Source organism: Macaca fascicularis, chromosome 7 (assembly GCF_037993035.2).
Source record: "Macaca fascicularis isolate 582-1 chromosome 7, T2T-MFA8v1.1".
Taxonomy (NCBI): domain Eukaryota; kingdom Metazoa; phylum Chordata; class Mammalia; order Primates; family Cercopithecidae; genus Macaca; species Macaca fascicularis.
The window spans coordinates 137,711,240-137,718,405 of NC_088381.1; the positions used below are offsets into that span (position 1 = coordinate 137,711,240).

The following is a 7,166-nucleotide window of genomic DNA, read 5'->3' on the forward strand; positions in this document are numbered from 1 at the left end:
TCTAGGAACCTGACACCCTCCATTCTTTTCCCCATCTTCCCTCTGAATCTACTCTAATTTCATACAATTTTGGGGACAGGAAGATCTTTTGGTATTATGTTAATGATACCTGGGAGTTGCTGGGCACATGCTGTGTGATGGATGCTGTGATTTAAATCACATTTCTTTTTAACTTTTATTTTAGATTTAGGGGTACATGTACAGGTTTGTTGTTACAGGCCAACTTGTGTTATGGGGGTTTGGTGCACGAACCACTTTGTCATCCAGGTACTAAGCATAGTACCTGATAATTCTGATAGTTGTTTTTCCTGATTCTCTCCCTTTTTCCACCCTCCTCCCTCAAGTAGGCCCCAGTGTCTGTTGTTCCCTCTTTGTGCCCATTAGTTCTCATTATTTAGCTCCTACTTATCAGTGGGAACATGCAGTATTTGGTTTTCTGTTCCTGCATTAGCTTGCTAAGAATATTGGCCTCCAGCTCCATCTATGTTCCTGCAGAGAACATGATCTCATTCTTGTTTATGGCTGCATAGATTCCATGGTGTATATGTACCACATTTTCTGTATCCAGCCTACTGTTGATGGGCATTTAGGTTGATTCTATGTCTTTGCTATTGTGAATAGTGCTGCAGTGAACACACGTGTGCATGTGTCTTTATGGCAGAATGACTTATATTCCTTTGGGTATATACCCAGTAATGAGATTGCTGAGTTGAATGGTAGTTCTGTTTTTAGTTCTTTGAGAAATTACCACACTATTTTCCACAATGGTTTAACTAATGTATACTTCCACCAGCAGTGTATAAGTATCCCCTTTACCTTGAATGTAAATGGGCTAAATGCCCCAAGTAAAAGGCACAGAGTGGCAAGCTGGATAAAGAAGCAAGGCCGAACAGCATGCTGTCTTCAAGAGACCCATTTAACATGCAATGGCACCCATAGGCTTAAAATAAAGGGATGGAGAAAAATCTACCAAGCAAATGGAAATCAGAAAAAAGCAGGGGTTGTAGTCCTAATTTTAGACAAAGCAGACTGTAAGCCAACAAAGATGAAAACAGACAAAGAAGGGCATGACATCATGGCAAAGAGTTCAAATCAACAAAAAGGCCTAACTATGCTAAATATAGATGCACCAAACACAGGAGTACCCAGATTCATAAAGCAAGTTCTTTTTAAAATTAAATCATAGAAATTTATTTTTTATAATTCTGGAGGCTGGAAAGTCTAAGTCCAAGGTGCTGGCAGATTCAGTGACTGATGAGGGCTGCTCTCTGCAAATAATGCCTTGTTGCTGCATCCTCCAGAGGGGATGAATGCATAAAGCAAGTTCTGAGAGACCCATGAAAAGACTTAAGACTCCCACACAATAACAGAGGGAGACTTCAACACCCCACTGACAGTATTAGACAGATCGCCAAAGCAAGATGAATCAAAAGCAAAGATACTCAGGACCTGAACTCAACACTTGACTGAATGGACCTAGTAGACATCTATAGAACTCTCCACCCATCAAAAAAAAAAAAAAAAAAAAAAAAAAAAAAAAAAAAATGCCATTCACACTCTTGGACAACAATGCAACAAAAATAGAATTGAATACAAAGAAAATTGCTCAAAACCATACATTTACATGGAAATTGAACAACCTCCTCCTGAATGACTTTTGGGCAAATAATTAAATTAAGGGAGAAATCAAGAAGTTATTTGAAACTAATGACAACAAAGATACAACGTACCAGAATCTCTGGGACACAGCGAAGGCAGTGTTAAGAGGGAAATTTATAGCACTAAATGCCCACATTTCTTATTTAGTCTTCATAATAGCCTTATGAGATATGATGCTATTTCTATCTTTATTTTATAGGTTAGGAGAAGGCTTAGAGTGGTTAAATAATCTGCCCAATTCACGTGGCTAGTGAGTGGTACGATTGGTATTCACACCCAGCCTGGTTCTGCGCCCCAGCTGCTCTTCTGACCTGCTCCTTCTTTTGCCTCATCCTGTCTCCCGAGTTAACCTGCTTTTGGAGACCTGAAAGCTTTGACTGGAAAAGCTCCCGTGATTGCATATTTTTTCCAAACTGGCCTAGACTCGTTCTTTCACAGGCTGTACCAAACAACACAACAAACATAACATCCCAACAATCATGGGGGTAGTGGTGGCTGAGTAAATTTACTTAAGGGACATTTTTATGTCACCTCTGGCAAAAGTGAGCTGTTTTCCCAGATTCTGAAGTGGCATAAAAAGCCTTCAATCAGCCATTGCTCTTGACACCAGAATTCTACTTGTAGAAAATTATCCTATAGAAATAATTGCTTGAGGATCTATGTAAAGAGATTTTCACTGCAGCATTGCTTTGTAATAGTGAACTATTGGAAATAACCTAAGTATCTATTAATAGGTGATTGGTTATGGCCCATTTAAAAGAATGTAGCCATTAAAAAAATATGGTCATGACTTATGGTATAAATGCGGCTGTAGAGGCTGGACATGGTGGCTCATGCCTGTAATCCCAGCACTTTGGGAGGCTGAGGCAGGAGGATTGCTTGAGTCCAGGAGTTCCAGACCAGCCTGGGCAACATAATAAGGCCTAGTCTCTACACAGATAAAAAATTAGCCAGGTGTGGTGGCATGCACCTATATCCCCAGCTACTTAAATGGCTGAGGCAAGAGGATCGCTTGAGCCCAGGAGTTTGAGAGGTCAGGGCTGCAGTGAGCTATGATTGCGCCACTGCACTCTAGGCTGGGTGACAGAGTGAAACTTGATGCTAAAAAGAAAAAAAGGACTGGATGGCTGGGCTCAGGCGCTCATGCCTGTAATTCCAGCACTTTGAGAGGCTGAGGTGGGAGGATCACGCAAGCTCAGGAATTTGAAACCAGCCTGGTCAACATAGTGAGGGCTTGTCCCTACAAAAAATAATTTTAAAAATTAGCTGTGTGTGGTGGTGCATGCTTGTAGTCCTAGCTACTTGGCAGGCTGAGGTGGCAGGATTGCTTGAGCCCAGGAGGTGGAGGCTGCAGCGAACTGTGATTGTACCACTGCATCCAGCCTGGGTAACGGAGCAAGACGCTGTCTAAAACAAACAAATCAGAAAGAAAGAAAGAGGCTATTTCTCCCTTCCTTTTCTGGAAACCATTCAAACGCAACAAGGAAAATGGGGAAAACTTCACAGACAATAATTTTTTGGTGAAACTAGGGGACACATATCATTTGTAGACTCCAGAATATGTGAGAAGGCTGCCAGTGTCACCATTAACCAGCACTCACTAGGGAGAAAGAGAGGTTGCAGAGCGGGTGGATGTCGGGAAGCTCTAGGAATATGTACACCTCCTGCAGGTGGAGGATGCAACCTCAAATGCAAAAGAGATCTCCTTCCTTTGTAACAACAGCTATGGGAACTGGGTGAGCAAGGCTGACAGCAGAAGCCAGCTCACACCCCGCTCAGGTTCACACGGCCCGTAGAAGTGGATGTTTTAGCTATCCATTGCTGTATAACAAACCACCTCCAAACTCGGTGATTTTAAACATCTATTTGTTATTCTGTTTCACAGTTCTGGGATATGACAGGTTCAGCAGATGGGTTTTGCTTGGGGTCCTCATATGGTTGCTGAGGATTAGTCATCTGCATCGTGATCTCAGAGTAGTCAGACTTCTTATCTGGTAGCTGATGACCCCAGAGCAATTGTTCCACGAGGCTTGAGTCAAAGCTGCAAGGCATCTTATGACCTAGTATGGAAGCCCTACAATGTCACTTTCAGCACATTATATTTTGTCAAGCAATTTACTAAGAGTGTCCCAGATTTGAGGGATGGGAGAAATAGACTCCACCTCTAAATGGGAAGAGTAGCAAATAATTTACGACCATCATTAACTGTCCACATGGGGCTACACAAAAAGTCAAATGGATGAGCAGTAGTTGTATGAAGCAGTCTGTGTCTATGGCTGATGGTGGTGGAAGGAAGCCAGCTATCCTAAAAGGATACCTTGCCCTGCCCCCCAGTGGAGCTTCATGCAAATCACTTGTCCACTCAATAATGAGTGACACATGGCATCAAATTAAATCCACTATAAGGTGAAGGAGGAAAAGAGTGGCAAACATTTCCAACAACTGAAGAATACTTACCAGAAAAACATTGACATACAGCAGCTGAAAACTGTTCAAACATTAGGCAATTCAATTTTAAAAAGTGAATGCAGTAATTGCTTTTATGAAGAAAGACCACAAAACAGAAATATATTAACAGATTTTTTAAAATTACCATTTTGCAATCCCTAATATAGCAATTGGTTTAGGTAGGGATCATCAATAGATGTGAAAACCCTTGAGTAAAAGGCAATTAGGGAATAGCATATTCATGGTGATAAAGTATCACCACATGGAGTAATTATAGAGGGAAGATATACCTTTACATTGGAGAAACCTGGCAGTTACCCATTTTAACCAAGTGGTCAAACTTGGAATTACTGATATCAAGACAGCCTAAACTCATATGCCTCCTGATGGAATGCAATATGAAATTCACAACATCATTATAGGCAATGTTTAATCTGAATCTTATCAAGTCTTTGGACCTAGCTGGCAATTTATCAGAAATACAAGTGCTAGATAAACAAATGAAATATAAAGAAACAACCTGACAAATCTAGTCTATGGGATATTGTATAAAACAACTGGCATGCATTCTCTCTTTCTCTCTTTTTTTTTCACATGTAGGGAGGACACAAGTTTTGTGCCCCTTGTCACAATGACCCCAGATTCCTGTTTGGTGTATTGTAAACAGAGGAGCCACTCTTCAACCGCCCTGCTCTAAGCAAACCCTGGCATGTACTCTTAAAGAAGTAAATGTCATAACAAAAGTTGGAGATCTAGTTTAGATTAAAAGAGAATAAAGGCTGGGCGTGGTGGCTCATGCCTGTAATCCCAGCACTTTGGGAGGCCGAGGCTGATGGATCATGAGGTCAAGAAATCAAGACCATCCTGGCCAACATAGTGAAACTCCGTCTCTACTGAAAATACAAAAATTAGCTGGGTGTTATGGTGTGTGTCTGTAGTCCCAGCTACTTGGGAGGCTGAGGCAGGAGAATTGCTTGAACCTGGGAAGTGGAGGTAGAAGTAAGCTGAGATCTCACCACTGCACTCCAGCCTGGCGACATAGCAAGACTCCATCTCAAAAAGAAAAAAAAAAGAGAATAAAGAGACATAACAAGCAAATGCAATGTATAATTGGATACTGGGTTGGAATAGTATTTAAAAACATTTTTGGAGGTAATTGGGGAAATTTGAGTATAGATTATATATTAGATGATACTATAAAATTATTGTTAAATTAGTGTTATGGTTGCTATGGTCTGACTGCTTGTGCCCCCCTGAGATTCATATGTTGAAACCTAATCACCAATGTGATGGGAGGTGGGGGTGTTGGGAGGTGATGAGGTCATGGGGGCAGAACTCTCATGAATGGGTTTTGTGGCCTTACAAAAAAGGACCCATAGAGCTGCCTTGCCCCCTCCACCATCTAAGGGCACAGCAAGAAGGTACCATCTGTGAACCAGAAAGTAGGCCTTCACCAGACACTGAATCTGTGGGTGTCTTGATTTTGGAATTCTCAGCCTCTGGAACTGTGAGAAATAATTTTCTGTTGTTTACAAGCTACACTGTCTATGGCAATTTATTCTAGCAAACCAAATGGTCTAAGATAGGGGTTATATAGTGGAATGTTTTTATTTTAGGAGATGCAGACTAAAGTTGTTTTTTTTTTTTGAGACGGAGTCTCGCTCTGTCTCCCAGGCTGGACTGCAGTGGCCAGATCGCAGCTCACTGCCAGCTCCGCCTTCCGGGTTTTTACGCCATTCTCCTGCCTCAGCCTCCCGTGTAGCTGGTACTACAGGCACCTACCACCTCACCCGGCTAGTTTTTTTTTTGTATTTTTTTTTTTTTAGTAGAGACGGGGTTTCACCGTGTTAGCCAGGATGGTCTCGATCTTCTGACCTCGTGATCCACCCGTCTCGGCCTTCCAAAGTGCTGGGATTACAGGCTTGAGCCACCGCGACCAGCCCAGACTAAAGTTTTTATAGTTGAAGTGTTCTGATGTCTACAATCTATTTAAAAATGATTTGGAAAAATGCATATATGTATTGTTTGTGAGTATAGAGACAGTGAAAGCACATATAGCAAAATAATAATAATTGGTGAATCTATGTGAAGTATATGGTATATGACTACTCATTGCATTATTCTTTCAACATGTCTGTAGCTCTGCAATTTTTCAAAATGAAAGATTGAAGGGAAAAAGAACACAGGGATGAGATTGTGAGATAACAGAATGAGATGAAACATGAGCGGGCAGAACTCAGATCAAAGTATCAGAGAAATAAAGATGAAATGGAAAGGGTACAAAGAATAGGCAATTAACAAAACCACAGCAAGGGACAAAAACATAATTTTTGAAATAGAGACATTAATTTATATCATGTATCAGAGAAAATTAATGCAGGAGAGCCAACCTGGAGATGTGTCCTAGTAAAGTTATTAAACTTCAAAGATAACTAAGCAAAATGATCAAGTCACTGAGGGGCGGGGGAAGCAGGATTATTTCAGAGTTCTGTGCAGCAATATTCAATGTCAGAAGATGGTCATGCAATACTTAAAAAATATGTCCAAGGAAACAAAAAGTGTTACACATGGAATTCAAATCCAGCCAAATTATCCTTCATCCATAAAGACTACAGATTGCCTTGATCACAAAATAATTCAGGGGATGTTGATTCTTTGAATCTTTCTTGAAGAAACAATCAGAGGATAGATGCCAGCCAACTAAGAGATAACTGAGGACATTATAGAAAAAAGACTGGAAGCAAACTTTGAATATATGTAATGTAGACTAAAGCAAAAATAATTCCACACTTTAGAGTGATTGAAAAGAATATAAAAATGACATGTCCTGACAGTATACTGTCAAATACTGCACTGAACAAATACTGGTGGAGGAAGGGGGAAAGTAGGCGAGAGGAAGATTAAGGTTACTGATTGCTACATCTGTAGTGAGTGGGAGTCAAAAAATATTACTCAAGACTGAAAAACCAAGTAATAGAAGCATACGCATTTTTAATAATACAAAATTAAACTCAAGAGAAAGATGTTCTCTTTGGTAGAAGAGAGGAGGAAGAGAGGAA

The 7,166-nt window shown here is 40.6% G+C and overlaps 1 non-coding gene across 1 annotated transcript; it reads right to left on the minus strand.

Moving 5' to 3' along the window:
* Positions 1-4,687: 4,687 nt before the first annotated feature.
* Positions 4,688-4,813, minus strand: LOC123575009 (small nucleolar RNA SNORA11). The gene has a single exon (XR_006700181.2). It is a non-coding gene; the product is annotated as a small nucleolar RNA SNORA11 (small nucleolar RNA).
* Between the last annotated feature and the right edge of the window lie 2,353 nt (positions 4,814-7,166).